At 38.0% G+C, this 14,718-nt stretch overlaps 1 pseudogene; it reads left to right on the plus strand.

The window, feature by feature from the left end:
• Positions 1–9,868: 9,868 nt before the first annotated feature.
• On the plus strand, positions 9,869–11,981 carry LOC129530223 (testis-specific chromodomain protein Y 1-like; annotated as a pseudogene).
• The last annotated feature ends 2,737 nt before the right edge of the window (positions 11,982–14,718 follow it).

Consider the following 14,718-nt stretch of genomic DNA (forward strand, 5'->3'; position numbering starts at 1 on the left):
TTAGAAAATGACAATTTAGACTTTCAGAAATATTTAGTAATAGCGGTTCTGCAAGCATTGTAAAATGTACCCATCAAATTCAGGTTTAAATTTAAGTAATCTATAAAGCTTAACTCCCTTAGTGAAAAAGCTGTTACAGGTAATAATAGTGATAGTAAGAGTAATAATAATAAAACAGTGCCAGCACTTTGAAAAATCAGGTCAGTCACAGATTTCAATAAATATTCCTCTTTCACCACAAATTTTAGCTGAACAACTTTGTTTCTACAAATAATGCCAGCTTCTGTACACAACTCAATGTCTGTCAATGCCTCAATTTCACACTCTCTGCATTGTTCCAAGAATGTATCTAAACAGCAGAGCTCTCCCTTAGTATATTAAGCAAACAAAATTAAACTTGCCTTTTCCTTTTAGGTGTTCAATGGCATTTTATTAACCTCAGAGAAAAAGCAAGCCCTATATGGCTAGGAGTTCTGCCTCATGGAGAAAGCCCTAGCATCAGCAACAGAGCCTACATCTCAGGTGTTAAGTTGGAACTAAGGAAACGGTGTAAATTTGGATAATTACCATGTTGCTGCTACTTGCTAATGTTCTGAAACAAATTTTTGATTGAAATGAAAAAGATTTTCCACTGTAGAAATTCACCTCCTTTTGGATTTATCTTAACATTTTCAGAAATTGTTCCTATTACATCAGTTTCCTCATTCATTGATTTTTATTTTCTCTTATTGTCTAATACGCATTTTTTTGAATGCATAGTTTTATTATGTTGGCAGAGAACTAATAATTCTGATCAAAGCTGTCCACTATGCAAACTTCTATCAAATAATTTTTTAAAAAGTAGGAGATATTTGAGTATTGGTTCTACTAAACAACTTTAGCAAAATTTAAAATCCTATAACCCCAGCTATAATCCTTGCAAACTTTGTTTCCATTTGACTCGCTTATTGTAATATCCCGGGATCATTCATGACTATATGATGACTAGGATCACTCATGACTGTATTATGGATACACATTGTGCCTTCTGAATGCACAATGTGTATCCATAATATAGTGTGCCAATGCGTCTGTATGCATGTGTATTACTTATGCCTTTCAGCTGTATGAAAGATTAGCTCCATCCCAAATACCATTCATTGAGATTTCTCCCTTGGTACCTCCAAAACAGAGGCTGACTAGGGTTTTATTTTTTCACACTCATGTTTTACAAAAATATTGAAAAAGTAATTGGAAGGAAAAGCAGAGAAATAAACAATATATCATTTAGTTTCTAATCATTGATTAACTGAACTGACCTTACTTTACTAATGTTTACCCTAAGTTGAAGCAACGGAACTTATGTACACTTTTTCAATTCCTTCTGCTATATGGAAACCAAACTTGGAGTTAAGAAATCTTCAAAATATAACATCAAAGAGTTCTAAATGTGAGCTTTTAAAAATAATTTTCTCGAGAGATGTTTCAACACTGTTAACTTCTCAAAGGTGCCTGAGACTCAAGATTTTAGGATATTTAGCAGCATTTCTTACCTCTCAGCAATAGATGCTAGTAACAACCTTACCAATTCTACTTTGAGTCACAAACCAGTGTTAGGGTGAAATCTAAAGTAAAATCTGAAGACCTATAAAAGCCCAAGAAAATCACTGGGTTTTTACCTCTATGAGCTCATCCTCTATAATTTTCCCCCGTCTACAGCCTGCTGCAGCCAAAGGTAGCTGGCTTTTTAAAAACAATTTATACAGCTTCCACCAGGAATCATTGTACTTGTTGATCTTACAGCATGCTTACATTATTTTCTTCTTATTTTCTTTAGATAATTATTTGACAGTCACTTTGTAAGCCACTTATTGTATTTTTGTTTTACAAAAACCAAAATGTACTTTATAACAGAGAATCTTACCTCGTACATTTTATACAAAATTGATAATTTCACTTAATAAAAAAACAAAAACTTTATAACATGACCACTAAAACAAAAACCTAACACCTGGGACTGCAAATTGGAAATGTAACATTCACTTTAAGTATTTTAAACAAGAGACAAAACATAAACCTCATAAATAACAATAAACTCTGAAATTAGAAAACACTCAGTGCTTCGTAGATAAAAATAAAAGTAAAATGGCAGGGATGGCAGTTTCAAACCACTCCAAAAAAAAAAAAAATTTCCAAACCATCAAAAACGGTCTGGACCCTGAAAATCGATAGTTTATATAAACCAAGTAAACATTTAATCCAGAAAGACAATCATAAAATGGCAAAGTTTTTTCTTTAAGGATTCTCGTATCACCTCCCAGGCACAGATGAAGACTTCAGAATCGAAATCCACATTGTCAGAATGAGGACCTGATTCCTGCTTCTCAAAAAAGCAAAGAAACCCTTATGTGCTAAATTATTGTGTTTTTTTTTTCCAGTCTTTCTACAGGATATATGAAAATTTGATAAAATAAACATTTATTTCTCCTTTGCCTAACTCAGAAGTCACTCTCGCTCGGAAATGCCAGGAATTGGTCACAAACATTTAAGTTGCTGAGTACAAAAAATACAGTTATCTTTTACACTAGGCAAAGGATAAACAGGAGCAAAAGTTGGAGAGATTTGTATTTGCAAAAATCTGAATATTCAAAAGCAGTTTAATATACTGAAGCACTTAGAAAATCATGTATATGCTTATGACAGGAAGATTCTTAAAAAAATGTAAAACAATATACTTTAACCCTCAAGTTTATCTACAGCTTCAGAGTCAGAAGAAAGTGAATGTTAGGAAAGAATTATAAACAACCCCCCTGAGAGTTAAAGGAGAGGGTTAATACATACCCTGTATTTAAAGGTGATAGTTTTCATATTGCTCTTATTCAAAGTGCTAATGGAATGTAAGCTGAGCTTTTAATAACTAACACGTTGCATTTCAGAAATAGCAAAAAGCATTCAGAGTTAGCACGTTATGACATTTCAAATACAGGGTAACATTCAGTGTTAGCACATTATGGCATTTCAAATATAGTTTTCTGAAAACCAAAAACACAAAAACAAACAGAAAGTTTTGAACAATGTAAACTAAATGCAGGAATTAAATGTGTCCCAAATTTTATAGACAAAGAACTTAAAACAATAGTTTTAAGTCAGGCTAAAGAGAAATGATGGACAAATGATGAAACAATAACCTGAGAGCATCAATGAGACAAATTATAAAAGAATCCATAAAAACGGGAAAACTACTGAAGATATTAAAGGGATTTAACCGCAGATTTGAGAAAGTAAATATTCACTCAATCTGAAGGAATAAAAACTGAAATAACCCAGTCTGAGAAGTACAATTTAAAGAAAGTGAAAAAGAAAAAAAAAACTGAAGAGTAAATAGAACACCATGCGTTATACTGGTACGTGCATTATGAGCATCATATAAATGAAGAAAAACAGAGGCCAAAAATTTTTAAGGCAAAAATGACTGAACTTAAAAGCTGCAATCTGGAAGATGAAAGAGGACAAAAATCTTCAACCACAATATAGTCAATGATAGCCATATCAGAAAACATTATAGGCAATCAAGAGCCAATACAAAGAAAACTGTAAAAGCAGAAAGTGAATAGCAACTTGCTATGTACAAGAAGGTCTCAATTAAAATTAACGCATGATTGTTCAGCTGAATCCATGGAGTCAGAAGGTGGTGGGATATCCAAGTTTTAAGAAAAATGCTATCAAACCTGAAATATATAACTGGTAAAATGAAACTAACAAAACATATATAGATAAAGAAAAGCTAAAGGAAATTGTGCCTTAAGCTTCTCTATAACAAAACGCTATTGTTCTTTCAACCCTGGCAAACTTAACTGCTAATGAACCATCTGTGTGCACAGATAAAATCAGAGAAAGTAATATAAATTGGGAAGGATGGAAAACTACAAGAGCAGCATATTTTTATACTGCTGACCTTAAACATTAAATTGTTCACACAAGTTAGTATTCTTCATAGTAGGCTACTTTAAGTTTTTGATAATAATTGAAATCCCAAGTACACCTAATTGTAATATGAAAAATACAACAGCACTTTTTAAAAATTATCCCGATTTTTTTAAATGAACAAAAAAGAAATTGAGGATCAAGCAAGAGAAAGAGCATATGGAAAACATGTAAGTCAATGTCAGAGTATGTAATATTTTACTTGTAAGAACTGTAAATGTGAGCTCTTGCTTAAAAAGGCACACGTTGTTGCAAGTGTATCCTTAAATGAAGGAGTCGCTTTTGTGACTTCTATGCAAGGCATACTTTAGGTGCAAAGACAAATAGGTCAAAGTAAAATAATACTAGATTCTGGGAAAGTTCTGCAATGTACAAGGGATCACTGTATATCCGTCTCTTCAACTATACAATGGGTGCAGTGGCAGGATTAGTATGATGCAATTACTATAGAATTCCGAGTCTACCTGAAGGTTTACAGCTTCTAAAAAAAGATTTGTGAAGTAAATAAAAATTAAATTTTATCAATTTTATAGCACAGATCAACAGCAGCTACTTATTCTTTAATGACCACCACTGTGGGATGCTGCCTTGCAAATATTTCTGGAGCAGCTTACAAGAGCCATGGCAAACAAAAAGGACCCTGTCCTCCAAATCTCAGGAGGACTCATTTGCCGATTGCTGCTTCTGCTTATGGAGGTCCCGACAGAGGTGAATAGTCATTATTATATTCCCCAAATATTATGCAGGCTCTTTGTCCCTCTGTGCAACCAACTTTCAGTAGATTTAAAAAGTGAAAATATTTTTTCCTGATTGTTCTTCTTTTTCTCTTAAGACATTTGTAGACTAAAACATTCAAAATTAATCATACACACACACACACACACATACACACACACACACACACACATATATAATGAATTGTGTTGACATAATTAAGTTAGGAAATGATAGAAGAAGTATAAAGCAATGGGAATAAAGCCTAAAATGCTGTGGAACGCTATCAAGAAGCCATATTACGCATACTGGAAGTTCAAAGGATGAGAAAAAGAATCAGGAAGACTATTTAGAAACAATAATGTTAAAGAATGTCAAAGGCAACAAACTCCAAGGAAGAGAAACTCAAATAAACAAACTCAAATTATATGATAATTAAACTCTTCAAAAGAAAGACAGAGAAAATCCTGAAAGCAACAAAAGAAGTGGCTAGTTATGTTACTGGCTAGTAACCCTCAAAAATAATCAGCAGATATCTTATCTGAAAACTCAGAGGACAGAAAGCAATAGATTAACATATTCCAAATGATGTGAGAAAAAACTTTTGAACAGAAATCTTATGTTCAAAACATTGTCCCTTATAAGTGAGGGAGAAATTATGACGTTTCCAGATAAAAGCTGGGACATTTTGCCAGTAGACTATCTTTTTAAAAAATGCCTTATGGGATACTTCACGGTAAAATGAACAGATAATAAAGAGCAGTATGAATGAACATATATTAAGGTAAAGATAAATATATAAGCTATTATAAAGCATAAAGAATAACAGTGTACAACTCCACAATGTGTTTCCCATGCAATTTAAAACACAAATATATTTAATAAAAATACTATCACTAACTTGCGTTTTTGACATACGATGCATAAAGGTATGATTTTGAGAACTCAATAAGGAAATCATGGGGGTGCAGTTATACAGGGTTAAGGGATTTGTGTGTTATTGAAAGTCAGCTAGTATAACTTTAAAAGTGGAATACCTTTAGAATATTCAATGTAATCACAGTATCAATGACAATTAAAAAAGAAAAAGAGTAACAGGTGGGTAGAAAGCTTTCCGTACTACACCAGAGAGTAAGAGACGTGGATTTAGCTGCTCACACTTGAGGCTACTAAGCCAGCTATCATACACCATGAGACAAAGCCCAAGCTGTCCCACCAGGGCGTAAGTGTGGAGAGCCTAAAGCCCATAGCATAGCTGCTATTTCAAACAATTTTCACTACATCAGTGGTGATGAAATAGAATACGCTCATCCATACACAGAACCTGGTAAAGAACTGGAGGCAGAAAGAAGTGGCTATGTGGAGACGCAAATGGAACAAATTTGGCACAGCAACTGCTCCAATCCTGTCTTTCTTCCTGGCTTTCCAGGAGTTTGAGGTTGAAACTATTGTTGACAAAAGACGAAACAAAAATGGAAAGACAGAGGCCAGGCACAGTGGCTCATGCCTGTAATCCCAGCATTTTGCAAGGCTGAGGTGGGCAGATCACGAGTTCAGGAGATGGAGACCATTCTGGCTAATACAGTGAAAACCTCTTTCTACTAAAAATCATAAAGTTAGCCAGGCGTGGTGGCAGGCCCCTGTAATCTCAGCTACCTGAGAGGCTGAGGCAGGAGAATCGCATGAACCCAGGAGGTGGAGGTTGCAGTGAGCCGAGATTGTGCAATTGTGCCACGGTACTCCTGCCTGGGTGATAGCTCAAGAGTTTGTCTAAAAAAAAAAAAAAAAAAAAAATTGTGCTGTTGGAAAGGTTAAGAAGAAACAGTATGACACTTGGGAACCAGAGCAGCACTGGTCAAAAATGTATATATGACTTTAACAGATGACAGACTGAAAAACAGAAAAAGTAAAAAAGTGGCATGGACCAGAACAACTAGAACTTTTTCAAACAATACCAGAAGATGAACTTCTACATCTACCAAGCCCAACTTTTCTAAGAATACTCCTAAAAGGCTAGTGTCTGGCCAACACCACAAATTCAAAAGCAGCCAGTTATGTTCTGCCAGCCAGAATGTTAGCAGTAATCCAGGGTCACCTCTGTCAGACCCAAAGAATATGGAGCTACTGTGTTCAACTATCAAGAAAGACACTTGCCCCTTACAACCCCTTTAACAACAAGAACACAGTGAGTGGCATTCAGGAACTCTAGAATCTGGACCCTATTGCAGCAGATCAGCAGGATACAGTGGTCTTCAAGGAGGAGGAAGGGAAGATCATCAGGGCTTCATCAGATCCCAGGGCAGGACAGTGTGGAATAGAGAGCAAGACCCAGATTCACCCACTATTTTCTCAGAGGTCTGGCTCAGTTATGGCTTCCATAGCTGCAGACTCAGCTACCAAAAAAGGTATAGTGGTATTAATGGGCTTATCAGCATCCAATGGAAAAACAGATGTGCATACATTAGTTGCAAGAGTGAAAGTTGGGCAAAGAAATATTACTGACACTGGCAGAGACCAGCTTTTTATCCAGAAGATGTACCTCATCATAGGCCTAGCAGAAAGTGCCAGCACATACAGAGATATTGCAGTGAAGAAAGAGGACAGATTCGCCCAGATGTTGCTATAAACTAGATCGACATAAAAAATGTACTGAATATAGAAGTAATTAAAGAAATGGTTAATTCTCTGAATAGGGCTGCTGTGGGTGGCAGCAAGCTTGTGCTGTTCAGTGCAGCTGGAAGTGTCTTTTGCAGTGGTCTTGATTTGGGGTACTTTCTGAAGTATTTAAGGAAGGATAGAAACAGAACAAGCCTTCAGATGGTGAACACCATCAAGAACTTTGTGAATACTTTCAATCACTTTTAAAAGCCTATTTTTGTATCAGTCAGTGGCCCATCCTTTGGAATAGGTGCATCCACACGGCCTCTTTGTGATTTCTTCTGAGCTAATGAAAAGCCTTGGTTTCAAACCCCTTATATGACAACTGGACAGAGTCCAGATGGCTGTTGTGTTACTTTAGTTCCTACTTGAACTTTGCATCATCCAGCCTCCTTAATTATTGTGGCCATGAGACATTACTTCATCCCTTGATTGAGCCCAGGCCAAGGTCTCAGGCCAAGCTGTCACTTCAGCTCCTTCTTGGTCCAGGGCCAAGTTCCAAGGCTGAGCCTTGTAGCTTCTACAAATCACCACTTCAGCTCCAGATGAATCCAAGGCCAAGTTTCAGGGCCAAGCCGAATAACACCTATTCCAAGAACACTAAGCACATTTCTTTACTTCTCTGCCCTTAGAAACTGTAAAGTACAGCCTCATAGTAGGTTAAACCACTCACATTACACCCCCACTGTGAAGAGATTTTTACTTTCACTTATAAAAGCTTTGATTCAACCTTTTTGCATCCATCCTCCTTAATTTTCTTGGCCATGAGACAAAGAACTCTGTGTGATACCTCACAATTAGAGATTTCTAGATTGTAGTGCACTAATGAGACTGCAATGATTGAAGTCTGGGAATTGAGCTCTGGGATGCATCAGCCTTCCGAGACCAACTGACACACTGTCCCCACGCTGTGATACACACCCTTGGGGTCAGTCAACCATATAGTGGTCACCAGTGGAGTCTGAAAAGGGGCAAGGCAGATTTATACAGCCTAGAAACCTGAGGGACACCACCAAGCAGCCGTACCTATGCATTTTGGAAGTTCCAAGGAAGAGACAAAAAATCATGGATACTATTTAACAACATAGTCATAAAGAATGCAACAACTTAAGACAGTAAGTAAGCACCCAAGGAGCTCAACAGACTCCGAGTAACAAAAACTCAAAGAAACAAACTCAAACTTACCTGATAATTAAACTGTCTAAAATAAATACAAAGAGAATCTTGAGGATTTTCAAGGGAAGCAGGAGAAGTAGCTAGTCATGTAAAAGGGACCCTAAAAATAACCAGTGGATCGTTTATCTGAATAACCACTGAAAAGCAGTAGATTTCTTATCTGAAAACTAAAACGATAGAAAGCAGTAGCCTAATATATTCCAAGTGATGTCAGAAAAAACTGTCAAACCTAAACATTATGATCCACCAAACTGTCCATCAAAGGTGAGGAACAAATTCTGGCATTCCCAAATAAAAACTGGCACCTTTTACAAGTAGACTACCCTTTAAGAAATTTCTTATGGAGTACTTCAGGGTAGAATGGACAGAACACTCAAAAGCACTATGAACAAACAAAGATTAAGGTAAAGATAAATACATGAACAAATATGTAAGATAAAAAATTTGGCCGGGCGCAGTGGCTCACGTCTGTAATCCCAGCATTTTGTGAGACTGAGGTGCGTGGATCACGAGGTCAGGAGATCGAGACAATCCTGGCTGACACGGTGAAACCCCGTCTCTACGAAAAATACAAAAAAATTCGCCGGGCCAGGTGGCAGGTGCCTGTAGTCTCAGTTACTTGGGAGGCTGCGACAGGAGAATGGCGTGAATCCGGGAGGCGGAGCTTGTAGTGAGCCGAGATTGCACCACTGCACTCCAGCCTGGTTGACAGGGCGAGACTCCATCTCAAAACAAAACAAAACGAAAAGAACAATTAACAATGTGCACCTCCACAATTTGTCCTCCACATAACTTAAAACACAAATATATTTAGTAAAAAAACTACCACTAATTCGTGTTTTTGACATAAAATGAATAAAGATATAATTTTGAGAACTCAGTAAGTGAAATAATGGAGGTACATTATACGGGAGTAAAGGCTTTGTATGTTACTGAAGGTAAGCTAGTGTAACTTTAAAAATGTTACAACATTAGAATGTTCCATATAATCGTCATAGCAACCACAACTAAACAAAGAAACACAAAAGAGTAACAGGCAGGAAGAAAGCTTTCTGTACTACACCAGAGGGTTGGGGCTGTGGATTTAGCTACTCTTAACTGAGGCTACTGAGCAAGCTGTCACGCACCGTGAGACAAAGCCCAAGCTGTCCCACCAGGCAGTAAGTGTGGAGAGGTTCAGTCACATGGCATAGCTGCTATTTCGCACAATTTTCACTACACCAGTGGTGACCAAATAGAAGAGGTTCATCCATACACAGAACCTGGTGAAGAGCTGGAGACAGAAAGAAGTGTCTATGTGGAGACGCAACTGAAACAAAGGTGGCACAGCAACTGTTCCAATCCCGTGTCTTTCCTCATGGCTTCCCAGGAGTTTGAGGTTGAAACTATTGTTGACAAAAGACAGGATAAAAATGGGAATACAGAGTATTTGGTTCGGTGGAAAGGTTATGACAACCAGGATGACACCTGGGACCCAGAGCAGCACCTCATGAACTGTGAAAAATGCGTACCTGATTTTCATAGACGACAGACTGAAAAACAGAAAAAACTCACATGGACTACAACCAGTAGGATTTTTTCAAACAATGCCAGAAGAAGAACTTCCAGATCTACAAAAGCAAACTATTCTAAGAACTCTCCTAAAACGCTAGTGACTGATAAACACCACAGGTCCAAAAACCGCAAGTTATTTGCTGCCAGCAAGAACGTTAGGAGAAAGGCAGCTTCAATTCTCTCCAACACAAGGAATATGGAGATAATAAATTCAACTATCGAGACCCTTGCACCTGACACCCCTTTAACCACAAGAAAACTGTGAGTGGCTTTCAGAAACTTGAGAAACTGGACCCTATTGCAGCAGATCAGCAGGACACGGTGGTCTTCAAGGTGACAGAAGGGAAACTCCTCCGGGACCCTTTGTCAAGTCCTGGTGCAGAACAGACTGGAATACAGAACAGGACTCAGATACACCCACTAATGTCACAGATGTCTGGCTCAGTTACTGCTTCCATGGCCACAGGTTCAGCTACCCGAAAAGGTATAGTGGTATTAATAGATCCATTAGCAGCCAATGGGACAACAGACATGCATACCTCAGTTCCAAGAGTGAAAGGTGGGCAAAGAAATATTACTGATGACAGCAGAGACCAGCCTTTTGTCAAGAAGATGCACTTCACCATAAGGCTAACAGAAAGTGCCAGCACATACAGAGACATTGTAGTGAAGAAAGAGGTTGGATTCACCCAGATAGTGCTATCAACTAGATCGACAGAAAAAAATGCACTGAATACAGAAGTAATTAAACAAATGGTTAATGCTCTGAATAGCACTGCTGCAGATGACAGCAAGCTCATGCTGTTCAGTGCAGCTGGAAGTGTCTTTTGCTGCTGTCTTGATTTTGGGTACTTTGTGAAGCACTTAAGGAACGACAGAAACAGAGCAAGCCTTGAAATGGTGGACACCATCAAGAACTTTGTGAATACTGGATTTTTTATTCAATTTAAAAAGCCTATTGTTGTATCAGTCAATGGCCCTGCCATTGGACTAGGTGCATCCATCCTGCCTCTTTGTGATCTCGTGTGGGCTAATGAAAAGCCTTGGTTCCAAACCCCTTATACGACCTTTGGACAGAGTCCAGATGGCTGTTCTTCTATTACATTCCCCAAAATGATGGGTAAAGCATCTGCCAATGAAATGTTAATTGCTGGGTGAAAGCTGACAGCACTGGAGGCATGCACCAAAGGCCTGGTCTCTCAGGTATTTTTGACTGGGACTTTCACCCAAGAGGTTATGATTCAAATTAAGGAGCTTGCCTCATACAATCCAATTGTACTGGAAGAATGTAAGGCCCTTGTTCACTGTAATATTAAGTTGGAGTTGGAACAGGCCAATGAGAGAGAGTGTGAGGTGCTGAGGAAGATCTGGAGCTCAGCCCAAGGGATAGAATCCAGGTTAAAGTATGTTGAAAATAAAATTGATGAGTTTTAATTGTCAGTCTGTCTGCTCAGGACACAAGAACTAAGGGGCACCAAATGCATCAGGAGTTGCAAGATGCCCTAATCCATCTTCATAGCCCAAAACAATTTCACCCATAGCTAAGGCTTGGAAACAGAACTGGAAATGTCCAAGCTATGTATTTAAATTATCACATCATTTTTAAGCACTGTAGCTTTACAAGGAGTAACAAAACAGCTTCTTTGCCCAAATGTGATTATTTTATGCACACCTAAGCCCAAATATAAAAACAGACTGTTGCGTACTAGACTCTTCTTGCAAGCTCTAATATGTATCTATGGCTACTGCTATACATAAGACCAGAGTTGTGTTTTATTAGATGTTTATGACAGAGAATCCTGTAATAATGTTGATTTTGTCGTATTTTTATATCCTAGAATACCCCTATTGGGATATAAAGCAGCCTTAGCTTCCCTCCCAGAAAGACACAGAACTATTGGAGATGGTGCCCTTGACTTTATAGTGGCACAAACGCTTCAGAGACACACAATTATAAAAGACTTATCTTTTAGAATAAATGCTTATGGCACAAAATCCACTGACGATCATTCTCCTAAACTGAGCACATGACTAGAATTGGTGGTGAGATATCGCTTGATTTTCTTTTCCTTTATAAATGTCTAGTTCTTACCCAGTTAACAAAAGAAAACTTTATCGCTCTAAAGTAAAACTTGTTACACCACATTAGTGAATTATGGAATGATTTTGGTGGAAATATCCAGGTTCTAATGTGTGGAATGTGCAGATTTAGGTTACTTTAGTGTATGTTCTAGTTAATAAGTTAAAATTCTGGACACATTATTAAAGGCCGAAACTTCTTTCAAAACAAACACCCCTACACTTTGTATGACCTTTACAATTATCAGTGTCTCTTTTTATGAGCACACCATTTTCTAGAACACTGTATGTGCTCAGTTACACAAAAGCTCTATGAACCCTGTCTTGTTGGTTTTTATCGAGGCTCCATTACATAGGCATAATTGAATAATCCACTGGCCACTGGTGATGAATGTCATCTTTGTCACAAGATCTCTAGGGTGTCACTTCACCAGCCAAGAATATCTGTGGATGATGGCACCTTTGTGCAAGCCTGCTTGTCTAATTTTACAAACCCATCTTACAGGCTGCACTCAGCTCAAACTATGGGTTTAGGTTTCATTTTGCTATGGATGCACCAGGCACAGAATGGAGGCAGATGCATGAGTGAGTGCTGGTTGAGTCCAGCCACTGCACACAGCTTTGCCTGTTATCTGTGATGAGGTAAGCAGGTCAGGTGCTGGTACAGGTGACAGCTCCCTGCAAATCTGCAGGTGAATCAGGCATACCACAAGCTTCCTCTTCTGCAGGCACTGAAGAATGCAGTGGCATCCACAAAAGAAGAAATGACAGAAAATGCAAAGACCCAAAGACGTCATCCTAGCCCTGGCATGGGAAAGGTTTAGAGCTGGGGTATCTAAAGGGCCAACGTCCTGCTTTCTTTTTACTTTTTACTTTTTTCTTTTTTTTTTCTTATCTGTGGGGTCACTATGACTTAAATTAGGGTTTTCAAAGGGCTCTGTCTCTCTTTCTACTGGAAACTAGCATCTCGTCTTTTCTTCACTCTTTCTCTCTTTGACTGCTTTTTATTTACTATGACATGCTATAGAAGAAATGCGTTTTGGCCCAGCATCTTTCTGTTGACTGTAGGGCTATTTGTCAGAAGCAGTAAGATTTTGGCTTAGCAATAACGTAACATCTTCCCATTTAAGACCAAAAAAAGGGCTACATTTTAGAAAGGCTCTATACATTTATTGATGCATCAGAAAACTTCCCCAGGTCTTACTTTATTTGTTTAAGGTACTGTAATGAAAAAGAAACTTGCACTTTACTGGCACCTCATTCATTGGACATTTCCTATAGGGGTAGTAAGGAATGTGGAGGGTTGGATGTAAAAACTGGAAAAGCTGATGATGATGTGACTAAAAGATTCTCTGCATCAAGAAGATGAGAAAACCTGTGGTAACAAATGTGGTTTTGACTGTTTCCAGGGAGAATGTTTCTCTGACGTTTGGGAGTTGTTTCTTGTGGGCTTTTCTGATATGACTGCTAAGAAAGCAGGAACAATTTTACAGTATTAACAAAGATGTGGGTTGTTTCACAGGGCAAAAAGCCTTGCACATAGGAAACTTCAAACAATGTGCCTTTGACTCTCAGAAACTATCTAGGTCTTCAATAGTATTGACAAAGAAAAGCTACACAGTTGTGGTGGATTATTGGTAAAATTTCTGCAAGCAGAGAAACAGCCTGAAATATCAGGCTGCAGACACAAATTTAGGAATCCTGCACAATCCTGTGGCCCAAGCAAATAATATTTTTAAAAAGCCCAACTTTACGTGTGTGTGTGCTTAAGACATGCCAACAGCTACTCAGATAAAAAAAAAAAAAAAAAAAAAAAAAAAAAAAAAAAAAAAAAACAAGACCCCGCATTAAAATGTTGTGTCTTTTGTGTAACCAGAGTGCTTCCAGGAAATAGTCTCTCTCTTTTTTAGAACATGTACATATTGGACTCCAATGTGTTACAAAGGGTACCTTATATTACTAAACATGCTTCAGACTCCGAGCCAAATTTCCGTAAATTATCATTTAAGACTCTGGTCCCAGGCCAAAGTCCTGGGCCATGCTTTCCCTTTAGCTCTTGTGTGGCTCAGGGCCAAGTTCCTGAGCCAAGCTGAGTCATTACATCAGCCATTAATAGTTCCAGGCACAAGGACCAAGAAAAGATGAGAAGTGCTTTCTTCAAAACTAGTTAGTACCTTTTCTTCCTTCTGAGTCCATAAAAATATCAGACTCTTTCTCAAAGTGGGCAACTGACTCTACTCCACCAGAAGTTAACATATTAAACATTTACTATCATCTCACCTTTTGCATTCCTAATTTTTAATTTTCTTGAGATTAAAAAGATCTGTGTGTCACCTAAAAATGAGAGACTGATACATTGTGGTTCACTGGGGGACAGCAAGGTTTGTTTTTGGTTCATGGACTTGGAAAGGCCTTAATTAAAAGGGTCAGTACGGGCTGGGCATGGTGGCTCATTACTGTTATCGCAGCACTTTGGGTGGCCAATGCGGGAAGATCAGGAGGAGATCGAGATTGAGATCATCCTGGCTAACATGGTGAAGGCCCCATGAAGTCTACCAAAAATACAAAAAATTA

The sequence above is a fragment of the Gorilla gorilla genome, chromosome Y (assembly GCF_029281585.2).
Source record: "Gorilla gorilla gorilla isolate KB3781 chromosome Y, NHGRI_mGorGor1-v2.1_pri, whole genome shotgun sequence".
Lineage (NCBI taxonomy): Eukaryota > Metazoa > Chordata > Mammalia > Primates > Hominidae > Gorilla > Gorilla gorilla.